This window comes from Diplotaxodon limnothrissa, linkage group LG20, assembly GCF_057381915.1.
Source record: "Diplotaxodon limnothrissa isolate DT_005_m linkage group LG20, D_limnothrissa_male_GT1.1, whole genome shotgun sequence".
NCBI classification, from domain to species: domain Eukaryota; kingdom Metazoa; phylum Chordata; class Actinopteri; order Cichliformes; family Cichlidae; genus Diplotaxodon; species Diplotaxodon limnothrissa.
The window spans coordinates 6,873,929-6,893,934 of NC_140615.1; the positions used below are offsets into that span (position 1 = coordinate 6,873,929).

The 20,006-nt window shown below is 40.2% G+C and overlaps 1 protein-coding gene across 1 annotated transcript in view; it reads left to right on the top strand.

Annotated features, from left to right (window-relative positions):
* The window catches only part of cntn3a.1 (contactin 3a, tandem duplicate 1), a 136,435-nt gene that overhangs the window by 14,826 nt on the left and 101,603 nt on the right, over nt 1-20,006 (top strand). The window lies entirely within an intron of this gene.

A 20,006-nucleotide genomic window follows, 5' to 3' on the forward strand; every position in this document is an offset into this window, starting at 1 on the left:
TGAAATTCAATCTAAGCTTCCGAATGGGGGACAAAGGTGATTTGATGACTTTGAATGTGGCACAGTTTCTCAAAAAACCATCTGCAGGGTTTACAGAGAAAGGTCCCAAAAAAGAGAAGAAAATAACCAGTGAATGGCAGTTCTCTGGGTAAAAATGCCTTCTTGATGTCTGAGGTCAGAGGAGAATGGCTGACCAGACGAGCTGATAGGAAGGCAACAGTAACTCAAATAAAACACCACAGCCTACCAGCATTGTTATTGCTAACTGTGTAAATCCGTATATGACCACAATGAACCCTTTTCTGATTCCAGCAGGATAATGCACCATGTCACAAAACTCAAATCATCTCAAACGAGTTTCTTGACCATGAAAATGAGTTCACTGTACTCAAATGGCCTCCAGAGTTACAAGAGCTCAATCTAATGAGGATCCTTTGGGATATGGTGGAATGGGAGAGTCCCATCATGGATGTGCAAGCGGCAAATTTGGAGCAACTGTGACGCTATCGTGTCAATATGGACCAAAATCTCTGAAGAATCTTTTCAGCACCTTGTTAAATCTATGCTACGAAGAATTAAGGCAGTTATGATGCAAATTGCAAACTAGCAAACAGTACTAGCAAGGTGTACCTAATAATGTGGCTGGACAGTGTCTCCTTATATAATGTTGGAACGCTCCTGCGCATGTAATCCCAGCAGAAGGGGTTAATGTGAATATATATGAATATATAAACACAAACAAAAAACGTGCCCACAGCAGACACACGCCCTTGACATCATTATATTTATAAATGACTCACTGAAAACCTTTTCAAAGAGAGTTTTTGAGGTCATTCTATACAAGCAGCATAAATCACAGTCTAGTCAGTTGAAAAACAAAACAAAGCAAACCAAAAATAAATAAATAAAACAAAATGGAAGCTTTCTCTTTTTTTATTTTATTATTTATTTATTTATTTTTAACAACAGAGAAACTAGGTGATTGCTGCGCACCATTTTTAATATGCATTTTTAAAAGTTATTTTTAAATGTGCCTTTAAGGGCACAGTTAATCAATAGAGTCCTCTGTTTCACTTCAGGAGCAAGTACCTGATAAAATTTGGCTCACAGCAGGAACAAGAGCCCATGTGGAAACATCAAAATGTGAGGCTACATTTTATATTCATCACTATGTCGACCACGACCACAACTACTTTTTGTTTTGTTTCATTATTCATTAAGATCCAGAGCACAGCAAATATTCTTAGAGTATAATTTACACTCCTGTGAAAAAAAAAGTTTTCCCAGGAATGGATAAAGTCTTGTGGAAAACTCTTACTGCCTACACAGTAATGAGAGGGTAGGTAGTAGTATCATCACCTCTAAAAGCAGAAGTTGTGCCAGCTTGCTGGCCTGGAGCATTCAGGTTGATGATAATACAATGCCGCAATCTTCCCAGGAGTGGACGTTCCAGCAAATTCATCCCAAGGCCAGAGCATGAAGTGCTCAAAGAAACTCCAAAAAACAACTCTACAGCCCACAGTTTGCAACTTTAATGCTAAAGTTCATGACTGCACAACTGAAAAAGACTGAACAAGTATGGCTGGTTTGGAATGGTTTCCAAGAGGAAACCTTCTTACTTAGAAAAAAACATGTTACTATGGATTAAGTTTGCAAACTTGAATCTGAGTAAAGCACAAGACTTCTGTAACCTTTGATAGATCAGACCAAAGTGGAGATGTTTGACCATAATTCACAGCACAACATTTGGAGAAAACCAAACACAGCATATCAGCACAAACACATTACACCAGCTGTCAAGCATGTTGATGGAGGGGTGATGATTTGGGCTTTTGTTGCAGCCACAGGACCTGGGCACTTTCCTGTTATTGAGATGACCTTCTCTGTATACCAAAGTATTGTATCCATCCGTCTAACACAATTATCCTTCTCGGTTTAGAAACCAGACAATGTTCCTAAGCAGAGCAGCAAATCTACAACAGAATGGCTGAAGTGATGCAGTGGCCCAGTCAAAGTCTAGTTCTCAACCAGACTGAAATGCTGTGGCAGGAACAAATGTCTGCAAACTTCAATGAGTTTACACAGTGAAATATAGAAAAAATACATTTACATATGTTAATAAGAGATGCAACAACCCAGCATAAGCCATTAGTCTGTAAAGTCCTGTTTTGAGGCAGTGACATCTTGGTCATGTGGAAGAAAAGGTGATCATATTTGGACAGGAGGATGCTAAGTTACCAACTAACCTCAGGATGTTTACTTTTTCTACCAACCTTTAAATGTATTTATTTTTAAAATGGGTATCTTAAAATCAACTGACTCACGTTTGGAGCCAACCTCAGGTGGCCAATCAAACACATGTTTTTGGCACTTACATTCTTGCTGCAGTTTTCAGTCTCGGAGGTTTTGGCTTGATTGTAATATTGGTGTACTATAAATAAAAGTGGAACAACGGACATGATATAAATAACAAACTAAACGGACAAAAATGCCAGCTGGAAGCTATCATCTAAAATGAATTTAACATGAATTGAACATTTACACACGAGACTATATGTATTCATTTATGATTTAATGTGTAATGTGATTTGTGAGTAAATTACATTTGTGCAGTACATGTATGCTGCAATGATATGCTTTTGGATTTAGGCAAAGTAAAAGTACCAGTGAGTAATAAAGCATTCATTCTCATGCTCTGGTTGGCATGCTGTCATATTGTAGAGAGAGAAAAAATTAGAGGGCATAATGCCCCAAAATATAGCCTGCAAAACAACTGTGAGCAAAATGGTATCTGACCTAAATTCAATTTAAAGTCATTAAACAGTTTTTGAGCTTGCGTGAAGGTTCATCAAAGATAAAAAGCTATTAGCTTTACTCTTTATTTGATGCAAGCCGAGCTGACAATTGCCAACAAGCGAGATTCAACCCCAAGCAGTTATTTTAAAACTCTTGGAGTCTCAAGGTTTTGAAGGGTGTTTTGACAGGCAGGGTGCATATGCTGGGGAGGCTAATTGACTTGCAGCAGCTAATTAATTCAAAGGTTGCAAGGTTGTGATAACAGTGTAATGAGAGAAGGGAATGTCAACACCAGTTGATATTAGCCTCACTAAATATAGATGAGATGATGTTCGACAGCTTTTCTGTGGGGAAATGGGGTCCCAGATGTAAAAACAGATGGTGATGACACAATGTGGAGACAACAGAGCTCTTCAGGCTGTAGCTGTACACCGGGGGTACGGAATCATGTTTTAATAGACCCTCAAAATTCAGGGTCATTGTAGCGTAGTTTAAAAACATCTTTACTCACATGCTAAGCACTTCTTTGTTTGGCAATTAAGGCAAAAACACAATTAAGCAATGTGTTTTGCTAGTCTGTTTTTTAAAAAAAAGGTTCATAATCATTAGTTGAGCAGTTTCGAAAACAAAGCAATGAGGTGCTAGATTAAGAATTAAAAAAAGAGAGAGAAGCAAACAATTACTGCTTACTGTACAGACTTACTCATTTACTGTGTTGTGATTACAGACATTTAGAGGCTTTTTAAAAACTTGTTTTTTCAGTGCTTTGAAACATCTTGACACCAGGTCCCTAAAGCTGAAAGTTGTGAACTTCCTTCTTTCAACAAACTCTGTAGACGAAATTAAAAAACAGAATTCTGCCACCAGGATCGAGTCTATTGTCACCCTGACTTGAAATGGCGTAGGTGGATGCAGCTCTAACTTCTGGGAGAAATAACACCCCCATGCATGAACTACACCGACCTGTCAAATGTCCAGCTGAGTCTCAGTGTCAAGACAGGCAATTCTACCTGAAAGGCAGCGAGGTAGGTTTTTAATAACCACATCTATACTTAAACATGGCTAATCAATCATTCAGCTTGCATGAGAAAGTTAGAAGATTGCAGAAAACTGGAAAATATCTGTTATTCACCATGTTGTAAGACTCAGTAAATGAGAAGGTGGACCATGCAGACACACTGGCCTAATTTGACATCTGCAGTTGGCAGATTGCATACAGTTTGATTAAATGTGATATTTTACTGTCTGCTGAAAAGAAAAAAAAGATGAGACCAGTGGTTATTATCTCACATGGATTGCTGCTTTTGGAATCCAAAACGACAACAACAAACTGTTAAACTCAATTGGTGTTTCTACTCAGCTAAAGCAGGAATCAATCTGCTTTAATAGGGACAGCTGGGGTCCATTTGGTTGACCACGCAGTGGGGCCGACCTAATTGGCATGTCAATGTCTATTATCAGAAAACCACAATTTGTCTCACTTTAAGCCGAGAGAAAGCCTCACGGTTCCAAAACGTTGGCAAGTTATTTTATTATTTTATATTAGAATCAAATGAGAAAGTGAACTAACCAGAGCCGCCTCCAACATGGAAATTCACTGCTGTATAAAACACAATGTTCCTCGCGCGTGGCTTAGAAAACAAGTGATGCTGAAAACCTTGAGAGGCATCTAAGCTCAATCATGTTTTCCTTGAGTTGAACATATTTTCTAATTATGCCTTGTCCCCTTGGGCTGACAGAAATGTTCTCTGAGCAATAGAGTTGTGACATTTTAAAAATGAGGAATGCCAGACAATTAAGGCTTAAGTGGGATTACCTTCTCTTGTGCAACCGTAACTTGCATGTTAGGGTGGAAGGCTGTGTGCAGCCCAGTGATATGCTCTTTATTCTTGTCTCCTATCCTATAGTTTTGCTTGCCCAAATGTCACATATGATGGGGGATTGTTATTACTAGTTTTCTTTCCATGCTAGGGTGAAGCATCATGTCACATGAGTGTACACTAAGGCCACTGACATCAATTTAACCCAAGGGTCTGCTTGCAAAATGTCAGGTTTCTTGGTGATTTGAAGCCTAAATGTTATTTTTTTTTTCTTTTACATATTTCACAGTCATTAAAATATAAATATAAAATTACTTCCTATAGCATGCATTTTAGTCAATTTTAATAAAAAAATAAGTTTAATGTTGTTTGTCCTCATGTTGAAATCTCTTACAGATCATTTTCTGAGAGCAGGAGATGTGCAGCCATGACAGCGACTATCTATCATGGCATCTCAAGTCAGTGTCAGAAAGTAACACCCATCCACTGTCTCCTCTTCAGTGGCTGCATAAAAAGCTGCTGAGATTGCTGATTGATAATTATTCTTATCTCTAAATGTCTCCTGTTACGAGGAAACAAATAAGGGGGAGAGGGAAGCGGGAGCTGGCAGGCAGAGGTCAATGGGAGGACTTCTACATTTCATCCGGCACACATTGAGAGATGGAGGTGCCAGAGTGTGACAGTCTCCGACCCCTAGGTGAGATCTAAGAGGGATGATAAAGGCAACTGACGGGGAGAAAATTGGCACATAATTACAAAGGCTAGAGGGGCACATTTTGTCTACCCTTGTCTCTTTCTCTCTGTCATATAACACACGCGCACGAGCAGGCATGCGTGCACACACGCACACAAAAGCAACAGTGACATGTCAGGAGGAACACTGCAGCGTTCACATGTAGACACTGAAATTACCTTTAACTCCAGTTCCACCATAATACCTGCTTGTTGTTGTTTGCTTTTGCTTGTTTCAGGAGGCACTGGTAAAATATGCCATATCATGACATTTTAGAGGAAATGGCCTCATTTACATGGTGGCCTTTTGCCTGTTCATTTCATGTCAGGCTTTGAAAAGTTAGGTCATCGAATTTTTACCCTGGAAGTATCTGCTTCTGCTCTTGTATTTACTGTCATAATGGAGCTAAATGACAGCAAGATTATAAAACTGGCAGGTCCAAGCCAACAATGATGTTATGTTTTGTCTGAAACAGAGAAACCTCAAACCAGTCGTGCATCAACAGTCAGATTACATTTAGTGCCATTAGAAAAAAATGAGCCCTAAACTATGGGCAGAAATCTGTGCCATCAGAAACTGAATTTGAATAAGTTAAATTTGAATTTGAATTGAAAACGCTAATTTAGCGTAGTTTGCCCTGAATTCAGCTTTGACAACAAATATGATCGACTGTTTCTAGTAGAATTCCAAAGTTGTCATCTTGGACCCTCTCAGAGTACCCCCTCTGTATGCTTGCAGAGACCCCTACAGTAGGGAAACATGCAAAACGGTGTCCAAACCTTTGTGTTTTAGCTTTATTTATGTCTTACACAGCATCCCAACTCTTTAGCTGACTTAATAACTTTAGCTAAAGTGAATAGTTAGTCTAATTCATTAGTGCAGCATTACTGGATCACCTCTGTTTGAAGTGATATAATATGATATACAACTATCACTGAAACAGCAAACTTTGTAAATAAGCAAACAACACTTCTCATTCTCTAAACGTTTGGCCACAGCTGTAGATTACACTATCAGTGCTTGTTCACTCTTGACAATAATTACATTTCTAAATTCTCTTTGTGCATTTACAGGTAAACAATATCTAATATTTTATCTAAATGACTGCTTTGTCTTTGAAAAGGGTGAAGAGCCTGAGGCCGGTGACAGTCCAGTTCTACTCTAAGTACATCCTTACTGTGGCTCACAGGACAAGGCCACATTCCTGTCCTGCCAGAAGAGAAGACAAACTTCAGAGTCTTCATGCAGTTCAACCACACCTGTCATATTCCATATGACAGGGGTCTCAAACTCCAGTCCTCAAGGGTGGACTGGAGTCATGCAACTTTTCCATGCCCTCGAGGACTGGAGTTTGAGACCCCTGCCGTATGGTGTTCATGCTGTTTTCTACCCCACAGTTACAGCATGTCTGACTGCCTGTTCAGCATATGCAAAAATATATGAGTTTAAGCATGTGATGACTAAGGCCTTCCATTATGGTGTTTGTCATCACATGTCACAGACATCTGGATGATCATTTGGAATAAACTAAAAACTTGTTACTTCATCTTTTATCTTTATTATTATTATTATTGTTGTTCTTATTTTACACTTTTCATGGTTAGGCATTAGGTTTATTTGTAGTAGTCCTTTCCAACGTCTTTCCCTCTTCCATGTTACTGTGTCAGCTTGTCAGCATCTATTTGGGTTTGGAAGTGGAACGGAAAGTCAGGAAATCCAAAGTGCCATTAAAACCAGAAGAGGTTCTTATATTTCAGAAGAAGGGATTAATTCAAAAGAAATGACCTCAATGCCATATTTTATTTAGGAACACTAGAGAGCACTTTGCAAAATAACACATTCTTATAATTTCACCCTCAGATGAGCCAAGCTACGACTGTCAGGGAATGTGATGTAGGTACAGAGCATATGAGAGTGGTTAAGTTAATGTCTCTTGTCTAGATGAAGGCACAATAGGGATCAATGGCAAGGCGTAGAGATTCAGTATCTTCAGTGGACACTCCATTTCTGGCACAAAACACCTGTAAAAGATGGTCGATTTAGGAGGTGACCCGACAACTTCAGCCTGTCAAACAGTAATGGAGCAGCATGTTTAAAAAATATATCTAATTAAGCATGCACTCAGTACCCTAAGAATTATTATGGTAGTTAAACACAGTGATAGTTGTATATCATATTATATCACTTCAAACAGAGATGATCCAGTAATGCTGCACTAATGAATTAGACTAACTATTCACTTTAGCTAAAGTTATTAAGTTAGCTAAAGAGTTGGGATGCTGTGTAAGACATAAATAAAGCTAAAACACAAAGGTTTGGACACCGTTTTGCATGTTTCCCTACTGTAGGGGTCTCTGCAAGCATACAGAGGGGCACTCTGAGAGGGTACAAGATGACAACTTTGGAATTCTACTAGAAACAGTCGATCATATTTGTTGTCAAAGCTGAATTCAGGGCAAACTACGCTAAATTAGCGTTATTAGCTAACAGCTACAATAAGCATAACAGTTACCTTACGGCTATCTTTTGTTAACATGACGCTTGTTCTTATACATGTAATACATTTATTACCAACCTGAGAGTTTATCCGCTGGTCATTCGACATGACGAATGACTTCTGAAGTCTTAATTCAGCTCAAGACGCTGTAGATTCCCGTCGGTAACACTTTCGGTCCACTAGTAAAACGTAGTTCTATTAATCTGCGCTTGAACCGGAACCGGATGTAAGTTCCAAAAAACTGAATTTTGGAACTGAAATTGAATTGTAGAACTGAAACTGAATGGTGAGAAGTGAAACTGAAATTATTCGAGAGCTGAATTTTTAAAGGATAAAATGCAGTTTCAAAGCAAATCAATTCATTTTCAAAATATAAATTCAATTTCAATTTAGTGATGATCATTTTCAAACCATAAATTCAATTTCAAATTAGACTAATTCAAATTCAGTTTTCAAAAGCATTTATTCAAGTTACAATTCAGATTCAATCGGAGCAATTCAAATTCAAATTGAACTTATTCAAATTCAGTTTCTGATGGCACAGATTTCTGCCCATACTAAACGTGGAACAGCAGAAAATAAGGCCAAAGTGGTTTAGTGTCAGAGTGTCTGGATATCAGTGTTTAACCTCAGAATCTCATTTTCACATACTGCTAACTTTTACCTACCTCAACCAAGTGCTTTATACATTTTTCAGCCACTTTTGTATTTCTGTACCATTATAATAAAGGACAGCTTTTTGGAAATGGTCAAATCTAGGCCGAAGAACCAGAGACAACTTGTCATACCTGGTTCCTACAATGCATCTTATTTTGAGACTTAGGCATTTCATGATTATAGAAGCAAATCCATCTGCATGATGTCACTGTTTTCTACAGGTGATAGCATCAAATGCACTCAGAGATCCATTTCATTTAAAATGAAACGTTACAATTGCTTGCAATGATTCAATATTGGCGTGCCCACTGACATCCCCCTACCACACAAATACCCTCTCCCAATGTCCCATCAGCCACCTCTGCTGCCCATTAATCATGTCATGCGTCCTTCTCCGGCTGTACCCCAGGGATTGCTGAGGGGATCAGAGGACTGAACTGTACTTGAACTGGAAAAAAACGTAATAAAGCAGTTCAAGCAGATGAACCAAATCGTGTCTTAAGAAAATTATGTATGTGTGTGTGTGTGTGTGTGTGTGCGCGTGTGTGCGCGTGTGTGCGCGTGTGTGTGGAGGGGGACAAGAGAGACATTAAAGTGCTGTGATGCTGGCTTAACTAGCAGTACTGTCCAAATGGATATGCTTGGCTTTTAGTAATGTCATTCCTTCTGAAGTGCTTTCTTAATCCCAAAGAGTTTTTTCCTCACTGTGGCCACCCTTGCTGATTCTGTTTCACAGAGGCAAAGTGGGCACAGACATATCACATTATTTTTGCTGGTCATCGAAAAAGTGATCAACTGAACAGCATCAAGAATGTATGGAAGAGGATAAGGGCCACTGGGAAAAAAAAAGAAGTGAGGACGTCTTTTTTTTCCCCAGAATTCTGAGAAAAAAGTCAGAATTCTGACTAAACGTCAATTTCTTGGTTTCCTGGCATGAGGTTATTGCGCTGTTGTTTCATGGATGAAAGTAAATTAATGCTCGTATTATTATTTAAATCTTTTTCTGAAGTTGGGTTAAATTTCATGATGTTTCATCTGCATTTTTGTTTGGGATTCCAGTTCAAGCGGGTTTCACTCCATACTCTTTTTTATAGACAAGTCACAAAGGAGGGTCGGCTTACACTGGTTAAACCATGAGCTGACAGGTGGCTTGGCCTGGTTCACCAGAGACACTTTACTCCTTAAAGCTACAGTTACAATGATTTGCCCCCGTTTGGCAAATCTGATCACGCCGCCATCTTCCTCATGCCAAAATACAAACAAAGGCTGAAACAGGAAGTTCCGGTTCAGAGGAAGGTCGCGCGCTGGACGGATCAATCGGTGGCCGCGTTACAGGACGCACTCGATGACGCAGACTGGGGCATGTTCAGAAACAGCTCCGACGATGACGTCAACGTGTTTACGGAAGCGGTTGTGGGATTCATCGGGAAACTAGCGGATGATACCGTGGAGACAAAGACTATCACAACGTTTCCCAACCAGAAGCCGTGGGTGGATAAAACCATCCGCGACGCTCTGAGATCCCGCACCGCTGCCTACAACACGGGACTCATGACGGGGGACATGGACCCGTACAAAGCCGCGTCATATAACGTGCGGAGGGCGGTGAAAGAGGCGAAGCAGCGCTACGGGAGGAAACTAGAGTCACAACTCCAACAGAGTGACTCTAGGAGCCTGTGGCGGGGACTAAGGACAATAACGGACTATAAAGCACCAACAACCGGTATGACGAACGCGGCCGTGACTCTGGCAGACGAGCTGAACACTTTCTATGCTCGCTTCGAGGCTGCAGCTAAGGTCTCCAACAATGCTAGTGTTAGCGGCGCTAACGGCTGCAGACAGGAAGATACTGCCAGCACCGGAAACGTGCTCGTCATCTCCGAGCATGAAGTAAGGAGAGCCTTCAAGAGAGTGAACACCAGGAAAGCAGCAGGACCAGACGGCATCCCAGGTCGCATCCTAAGAGACTGCGCATACCAGCTAGCTCCTGTGTTCACTGAGATATTCAACATCTCTTTATCTCAGTCGGTGATCCCCACATGCTTCAAAGAGTCCATCATTGTTCCTGTCCCGAAGAAACCCCACCCTGCTTCTCTCAATGACTATTGCCCTGTAGCCCTCACCTCAGTAGTGATGAAGTGCTTTGAACGCCTGGTCAGAGACTTCATCATTTCTTCATTACCAGACACACTGGACCCACTACAGTTCGCTTACCGTCCAAATCGTTCCACAGACGATGCCATCTCTCATCTCCTCCACACATCACTCACTCACTTGGACACTAGAAGGGGGAATTATGTTAAAATGCTCTTCATAGACTACAGCTCTGCATTTAACACCATAATTCCCTCCACACTCACCACCAAGCTGGAGCATCTGGGACTCAGCTCATCTATGTGTCAGTGGATCTCCAACTTCCTAACTGGCAGACCACAGGCAGTAAGGATGGGCGGACATGTCTCAGCCTCCACCACTCTCAGCACTGGAGCCCCCCAGGGGTGTGTTCTGAGCCCCCTGCTGTACTCTTTGTACACATATGACTGTGTGGCCACTACCAGCTCCACCACCATCATCAAGTTTGCTGACGACACCGTCGTGGTGGGCCTGATCTCTGATAACAACGAGACGGCCTACCTGAAGGAGATTAGGAATCTGGAGAACTGGTGCCAGAGGAACAACCTCCTTCTAAACGTCAGTAAGACAAAGGAGCTGATAGTGGACTTCAGCACTAAGCAGGAGAGGAACTACCAGACCCCCGTCATCAGCGAGTGCCCAGTGGAGAGAGTGGACAGCTTCAAATACCTCGGAGTTCACATCACGCAGGACCTGTCATGGTCCTGTCACATCAACACCGTGGTGAAAAAGGCCCGACAGCGTCTCTACCACCTCAGACGCTTGAGAGACTTCCAACTGCCCTCCAAGGTGCTCAGGAACTTTTACTCGTGCACCATAGAGAGCATCCTGGCGGGAAACATCTTAACCTGGTTCGGGAACAGAACCATGCAGGACAGACGAGCTCTACAGAGGGTTGTGCGGTCAGCTGAGCGCACCATCCGCTCCGAGCTCCCTGACCTGCACTCAATCTACAGCAGGCGGTGCTGGACCAAGGCCAGGAAGATCGTGAAGGACCTCAGCCATCCCAACAACAGACTGTTCTCTCTGTTGAGGTCAGGAAAGCGATTCCGCTCCCTGAAGACCAACACAGAGAGACTGAGGAGGAGCTTCTTCCCGCAGGCGATACGGTCTCTCAATCACACCACCACACAGTACTGACCCACACATACAGTTCTTACACACACACTGGACTTTCTGGACTTTGGTTTTGCACAACACTGGTCACTATATTCTTCATTTCCGGTTAATACTTGTACAGCTGCTGTTATTGTGTATATATTTATTTAGATTTAGATTTCTTCATACATTCTTATATAGTTCTATATTGTGTATTGTGTATTTTGTTGTACAGTTATTTTATTTTCAACTTTAATTTATATATTTATCTTTATCTTATTCTTCCCAGTTAAATTTACCCTTCATTCTAATTTGTGTTGTACAGTTATTTCATTTTTAACCTTAATTTATATTCTATTCCTTCCTAGTTAAATTTACCCTTTTTAATTTTTCATATTTATTTCCTATCTTATTCATAGCCTTTTCCTTTTTTGTTTTCTTTAGGTCACGAGCAGTTGTCCAAGCATTTCACTACATATCGTACTGTGTATGACTGTGTACGTGACAAATAAAATTTGAATTTGAATTTGAATTTAGATAGGCCTGTTTTAAGAATTCATTTGTTCAAGCACTGAACACCTCTTAAAGTATAAGACTGTATTCCCAATTAAGATCCACAGGCATTAAAAACAGCACTTGCAAGTTGGTAATTTTAACTGTAATTTCTCATCTGATTAATAAAAAAAAAAAAACATTCCTATCCATTTGAATCAAATCTCCATTGCTTCCCACTTACTTTACCTAGATCATTGTTATGGGTTGCAAATGATGATGATGATTTAGTGCTGTAAGACAGACAATGATTTGACACTGTTCCAATGCTGGATCAATAGCTTTGTTGACAGAGAATCCAGATGAGCCAGCATTGCCCTAACAGTACAGGGCCTGCTCCATTATGCTAAACCCAAGACTTGGGAGGGCAGCAGTAATTGTCTAAACAACACACCCCACATTCCTCAGTTGATACCGCATTGACATCTAACATATTGGATTCCATGCTGGAGCAATCAGGCCAAGACTGCAGTGTTGGGGCACTCGAAGATGCGACCAGGAGCCAGGATAATTAACATTTATTGATACATGACTGCTGTAAGCCTGTTTGCCCAGTGAATTAAACCAGCTCATTACAGGCTTAATGGTGGGTGGGGGGATAAATAATAGATGCTGGTCCACTCACTGCCACTTTAGAATGCATCAGGAGACCCCCCCACTGCCTCTCCTCCCCACCATTCCTGACATCAATTTGCCCCACACAAAGTCAAGGCATCCTCCCTTGAAACCAAAACTGACATCGCCACTTTAATCCCATTCAAATGGTCTCATGTGGGCTTGGTTGGAGACTTTAATGATGGCAATTGTGCATTAAAGGTTAGATGTGCTGGATACTAAATCAGAGTTCGCACACAGGCAGGCACATTTTCAGTATATTGAGGATATGATAATTAGCAGTGTAAATTATGTTTAGGTTACATCTCATAGATTTTTTGCACCGTGGGGAGGATTTAGAGATAAAAACAAAGATGTCAAGATTGAAAAAAAAAGTTATTTATAGGTGCAAACATCACAGAAAGGCTGTTCACTTGCTCTGTTGTGTGCTCACTCTCTGCTGCCTTAGCTTTGCCTGAAGAAATGAAAAAACCAATACAGCAAGGCATCCTCACAAACAGATGATGCTTTTTGTTGTGCTTCTTACCTTCTGTGCCTCTCTTGTCCTCTCCCATTGTTCTCCTCCCTGACAACATAACTTTCACCCTGCTGCTTCCTCTCCTCCCTCCTGTAACCCCACATGAAATCCTGCCTTGTCGAGCTTTAACCTGCACAGCCTTGTGCATTTCACTCACTTCAGAAGCTCATAAACATACTGAGAGCAAAGTGCGGAAGAAAGTAGCCATGCTTTAGATGAGTGTTTGATTTTCCTCTGTGTGCACACCACTGCCTGATCCAACAGTATCTTCTTTTTGGCTATGTTGCAGGCTTTTTTTTGCAGAACATTACAGGATTGACACAAAAAATATGTGGATTTTAAAGGCAGGTCCATGGCATTTTGTTGATACAAGGCAGCACAAATACATTATGCATCAGGAGTATATTTTTCTTGCAGTTTGTAAATTGAGCACGATTTATCAGTATGAGATATGTTGTACTTTAATGTCTTGTGAATATATCTGCTGTGTGAACAGACTGGCTGTAATCTCATCAAAAATACAAAACTTTACACAGGGATGTTTTATAAATTATTGGAAAACAGTCTAGGAAGTTAATGATTTTTTTTCTTGTTTTATGCAAAATTACATTAAATTTAACGAACTGGGAAAAAAAAGATAAGAATAAGAACCCTCCGGCAATAAGAAATCTATTGTTGTTAATAGCATTTCCAATAAGTGTGGGAAGATGAGAAGAGTTGCCTGTTCTGTAATATGTAAAGATTTCACAGATATATTCCTCTATTAGATTATAATCACATCGTTTTTTCAGTCGTTCTTTATACTCTTAGACCACTTTGTCATCAATGACAAACTAAGCCATCATTTCAATCTGGAAAGTTCACCCTAAAGAAAAACTTTACAAAAGGCTTAAGAGCCCCACTATTCAGTAGCATCTATTCTTGAAACATTACCACAGCAGCCACATAGTGTGGGAAGATGAGCACCAGAGGTCAGTAATAAGTGGATTTTCATTTACATAACTTATAACGTAGGAACCCTAATCTACTACCCCCCCCCCCCCCCCCACACACACACACACACACACACAGAAAATTATGATAGGCGACACCAAAAAATTTTAAACATGTGGGACTCAGGTCCTCCCTGATCAGTTGGATCCTGGACTTTCTCGCTGTTAGACCCCAGGATGTGAAGATGGGCAGCTCCACTGGCTCAGCGCTGCCTCTCAATGCTGGATCCCCTTTGGGAATGGGTCCTCAGCCCCATCTTGTACTCACCGTTCACACATGACTGCACAGACATGCGCAACTCACATGCCATGATTAAATGCACTGTCACAACCTTGAAAAACAGATATTCTACAACTTAAACCCTAGACTTCAATGTGCCATGACAACAACCTCCAAGGTGCTTATTGAGGGCTGCAGTTAAATGACACACGCGCGCGCACACACACACACACACACACACACACACACACACACACACACACACACACACACACACACACACACACTCTTACATAGAGGATGGCACACCCTTATTTTGGATTTTAGAGGCACAAGTCAGCAGCTTCAGAATCCTGACTTCATGTTAGTGGGGTCCTTTCCTCACTCATTTCATCGTCTGCACGATAATGAGTCAGTGGTCCCTGTTTAAATGAACAAATCACACTGTGCAACTTTTACTGATGCACCATTAGGAAGATACTTACAGAATGTTTGACCACCTTGTAATGCAATGGCATTGCACCTCAGCAGCAAAATTAAAATGCAGACGTAAGAACAGGACAACCTGGCCAACATGAAGTCTAGATTGTTAGCAATGGAGAAATTCTATGCCCACGAGTTCAAGAGAAAGGTTAAAAATATTGCCAGGTGCATTAGAGTCCCAACTCTGAACTGATGCTGTCAGCCTGAATTTTGCCATCAGGTTTGGGAACAGGGCAAGCATCTGAACTTTTGAACTATACCAACATCCTTTCAACCAACACAAACAAAATCACTAAGCTCCTACTATCATGTCACCTCTTGCTCTGTAGGTTGTCAATACTTACTATCTGCACAGCATATTAGCACTGCTGGGATTTTGAATTAGATTCTGGATTTAACACAGAGCCTGTGAAGAGAAGCCAATATTGGAGAAATATCTTTTTCTAGTCTCTGTCAGTACTCTTGCTGCAGCATTTTGGATCAAATGAAGGCTTTTCAGGGAGTTTTTGGGACATCCTGATAATAATGAATTACAGTAGTCCAGCCTAGAAGTAATAGATGCATGAACTAGTTTTTGAATGTCACTCTGAGACAGGATATTTAGAATTTTAGAGACATTGCGCAAATAAAAGTATTTGTTTGATATGTGCATTGAAGGACATATCCTGGTCAAAAATGACTCCAAGATTCCTGTTTCTGGAGGCCAAGGTAATCCCATCCAGAGTAAGAATCTGGTTATAGACCATATTTCTGAGATTTTTAGGACCAAGTACAATAACCTTAGTATTATCTAATTTAGAAGCAGAAAATTAGAGGTCACCCAGGTCTTTATATCTATAAGATATTTCTGCAAGTTAACTAATTAGTATGTTTTAGCAGACTGCACGGGCAGATAAAATTATGTGTCATCTGGATAGCAGTGAAAATATATGCTATACCTTCTGATGATGCTGCCTAAAGGAGCGCAGAACCCCGTGGAACTCCATAATTAACCTTAGTGTGTGAAGAGGACTCTCCATTTACATGAACGTATTGGAGTCTATTAGGTAGATATGATTCAAACCACTGCAGCGCAGTAGCTGTAATACCTACAGCATGTTCTAATCGCTCTAATAAAATATTATGGTCAACAGTTTTGAATGCTGCACTCTTCAAATAAGCCATTTCTCTGCAGATGATTAGCTAGCTGTTTTACGATATGTCAGTGGTACTGAAAGTAGCCGACATAATGTTACACCTGTGAGATCATTATGAGTAATGTTTTCTCTAGTGGTTAAAATCTTATTTGTGAAGAAATTCATGAAGTCATTATTGGTTAATGTTAAAGGAATGGTTGGCTCAACAGAGAGCTAACTTTTTGTCAGTCTCCAATTCAGTGATCTTGGCCTCCAGAGCTGTGAATAGACTACATTTATTACAAGTATCATTTTTGCTAAAGGAGGCCGAGGAGTAACTAAACATCTGACACAATGAACAAGAAAGTGCAAGAGGAACAGGTGAAGAGGCCGTGTTGCTAGAGAGGCAGCTACTAGCTAAGAAAAGATAGCAAATCTCTAAAGACACAGTGAATGAATACTGTGAAAACAATTAGCGGGTACTTAAAGCACATGAAGATTGCACTATGAAATAGGATGTTATCAAAAAAATTTCAATTAGACCCTGTGCACGAGAAAACGCTAACTTCCTGTTTAAAGACTGGATGTAGGGTTGTACATTTCCGGTAGCTTTATTTTGCAGTCAATTGCTACTGCGAAGGTGGACTCAAACATCATGTCCAAAATACAAAAACGGAAAGATTACGTTGAGTTAAAAACAGCAGAGGGTGGGAACACTCACCATTGCTGTGTCATAAAAAAATCAAATGATCAATTTTGATGTTTGAAGAGCGTAGATCGATTGTTTGTTTATATCACTCAACACAAGCAGAACTGCATCACTGCATGCAGAAGACACATCGTCCACATTCAGAAGCACATCTCTGTATAGTGACAGCTGTTATGATTTAAGCAGGAAAATGTCCAGCATTCAAACTACAGGTGAAAAATAGTCAAAGCCAGATGTTTCCCCGTTATGTTGATATCAGTACACACCTACACAGCATGTCAACAAACCGTGAAAAAAAGGTTAAAAAAAAATAAAATGAATGATTGCGGGCAAGGGTCTCTATATGTTAGTATTTACGAAGGGTATGTTGTGACTTATCTTCACAATTACAGTGGTCCCTCGCTATAACTCGGTTCATCTTTTGCAGCTTCGCTGTTTTGCGGATTCTTTTAGTGCAAGTTTGCATGTTTGTTTGTTTTTAAAGCGCCTTGTGTTCTGCATCCCGATCGGCTGTAGATCATTGTCGATCTCCTCCATGCCGTGCTCTCCTGTACAGTACAGAATCGCTACATCGATCACTAGCAGTGTGACTCTGAAGTGCTGTACTGTATGTTTGTAAGTTTTCTCCCCAACAAACGCAACAATGTCAACGAAACGTTTTACACCGTCAAAGGCACCTGCGGTAGCACCATGCACAAAAACTTGGACTTCTGGACATGCCAAAGGAAGGTAGAAGTTACCGTATTTTTTTTTTTTTACCATACCGCACACTGGATTATAAGGTGCATTAAGCTTAAATTAAGCAATTAAGCTTAAAGTTAAATTCATTAGTTCTAAAATCTGTCATTATTATTTATAGAAAAACAAATATACTGAGAGTTTTTTTTACGAAGGTTTGAACTTTGAGAGTGTTTAAACAAGACAGAAAAGTGTGAAACTGTTCATGCCTGTCTGAGAAAAGTGTATAAAGTGTTTAGTGACGAGTTTTACAGCCTTAAAATATTTTTAAAAAGTAAAGCTGGCTACTTCGCAGATTTTACCTATCACTGGTTATTTTTAGAACATAACACCCGCGATAAACGCGGGAAATCTATATACAAATACTGAGAAATGTCAACCCTCTCTCTCTTTTGCTCTGAGGCGCGAGGGAAAAATGATGAACATCATCTACAGATATATTCGGTAAATGCCCAAGGCATCTTGAGAAATGTAATTCGCCACTTGATTCGTCAATTTGGTTGACTTTTTTTTTGAAAACCCAACCGTAAACAAGACGCGAATATCACACCGGAAACAAAGCGCCCTACAGGAATTTCCCCACCGGAAGTAGCATATGCTGAGGTGCACATAGTCTACTGTAAGTTGTTTTAAAAACTGAGCTGAAAGATGTGTTGCACATGAATAGTGCTAATAAAAAGCCAGAGAGGGCTACAGTGACCACTGATTATTGTTAGGGGGTGTGTTTATATTAAACAAACAAAAAAAGAAGCATTTCCACAAGTTAAAATGACAACAGCCTTAATAGATGCATTTTTATAGCATTTTAACCTCCATTTTTCTATTTGCACTTGTTTCTACAGTAGAATTGCAGGGATGATTCGTTGAAGTCTCTTTGGTTGGTTTTCAACTCTACTTTGTGTTGTTGGCTTTGATTTCAACCTTTAACACTAAAAGAAAGTATTTCTTCATTAGTGTAGGGATTTGTGTGAGCTAGTGGCACTCTAGCCCAAGGTTTGCTGCTGATTATGTACCTGTGAATTTCAGTCGGTGTTACAAAGCAAGGTAATATAACAAGTATATTATTTTCCCCACTGAGTAGTTAAATAGTATAACGTATGATTTTATTTTGAAGTAATGAGTGTGTAATTTGTACCTTTGTTGTTTTGTTTTTTAATAACTGACCCCAAAACTGATAGTTCTAGTCCCTTAATTGTCATATATTTTAAGTCCCAGCAGCCCCACAAAAGTTCTTTTTCCAGTCTTTTAAACTGTTGGGACAGGTGCAAACCCACTGGCAGCTATGACCGCAATGCCTGTAATTTCTCAAATCTTGAACCTCAGATGTTTTGAGCATTTGTAGGAGTCATATTTCAAAAGCAGACAGAGGCTCAAGCCAGTACTTTACTACTCACACTTTAGCACAAATGGTGTCTGATTTGCACTTCAATTGTTTTTGAAAACAGTGAAGGTCAGCTGATGGGATTTCAATACTCCAACCATGTTTCACGGGTGCAGATAAGAGAAGAGAACTTGTAAGAGAAGTGCTCTCATTGTCCTCATTATGTCACTCCTGCCATTGGTGGGGCTGTTGCAGGTTTGTTTGTTCTGGCTTGTAGGGGAACTCCTCTGGTTCTGCACATGAGGGTCTATGAGCTTGTCAGAACTCTGAGACATTTCACCAGCCTTAAACCTGCACTGGGAATGTACTGTCAGACTCATATGAGTCATAACCAGACAGATCTAAGAGACTTCTGTAAATGTAATATTTGTGGTCTTTTTTTTAGGTTAGTATTTATCCAGGATGTGATTTGGCTTCAGCTGAATCACCATTTTCCCAATTTTTGAGTAACACGAGAATAATTCTACACAGCAAAATCTCCAGTGTTAAATTAACACTAGAGAGTGTCTATATGGGTCCACACCTCTGAGTGTTAAATAAAACACTGTTGAGTGTTAAATTAAATCCAATCCATTATTATTATTATTATCATGTTCTCATTGTATTTAATTTCAGACATATAATCAATATTGTATTTCTAAAACTAAAAAAGAAAAGGGGGGGGGGGGGGGGGGGTGTAAATACAGTGGAACCCCGACTTACGAATACCCCATTTAACAAAAAATTCAAGTTACGAAGGCACTTAACAGCAATATTTCTGCCCGTGTTACGGCAAAATGCCCACGTATGAAATCCGCTGGCTCTGATTGGCTGAGCCTACAATGGCCACAATGCCTTGTGCCTTGTGCATTGGAACAACAACGTATTGTTGTTGCAGTTAGCAATTAACCTATAGCCTATCGTTCACTCAAAAGGCGCGATGGGTGCTTCAACTTACAAAAATCTTCGAC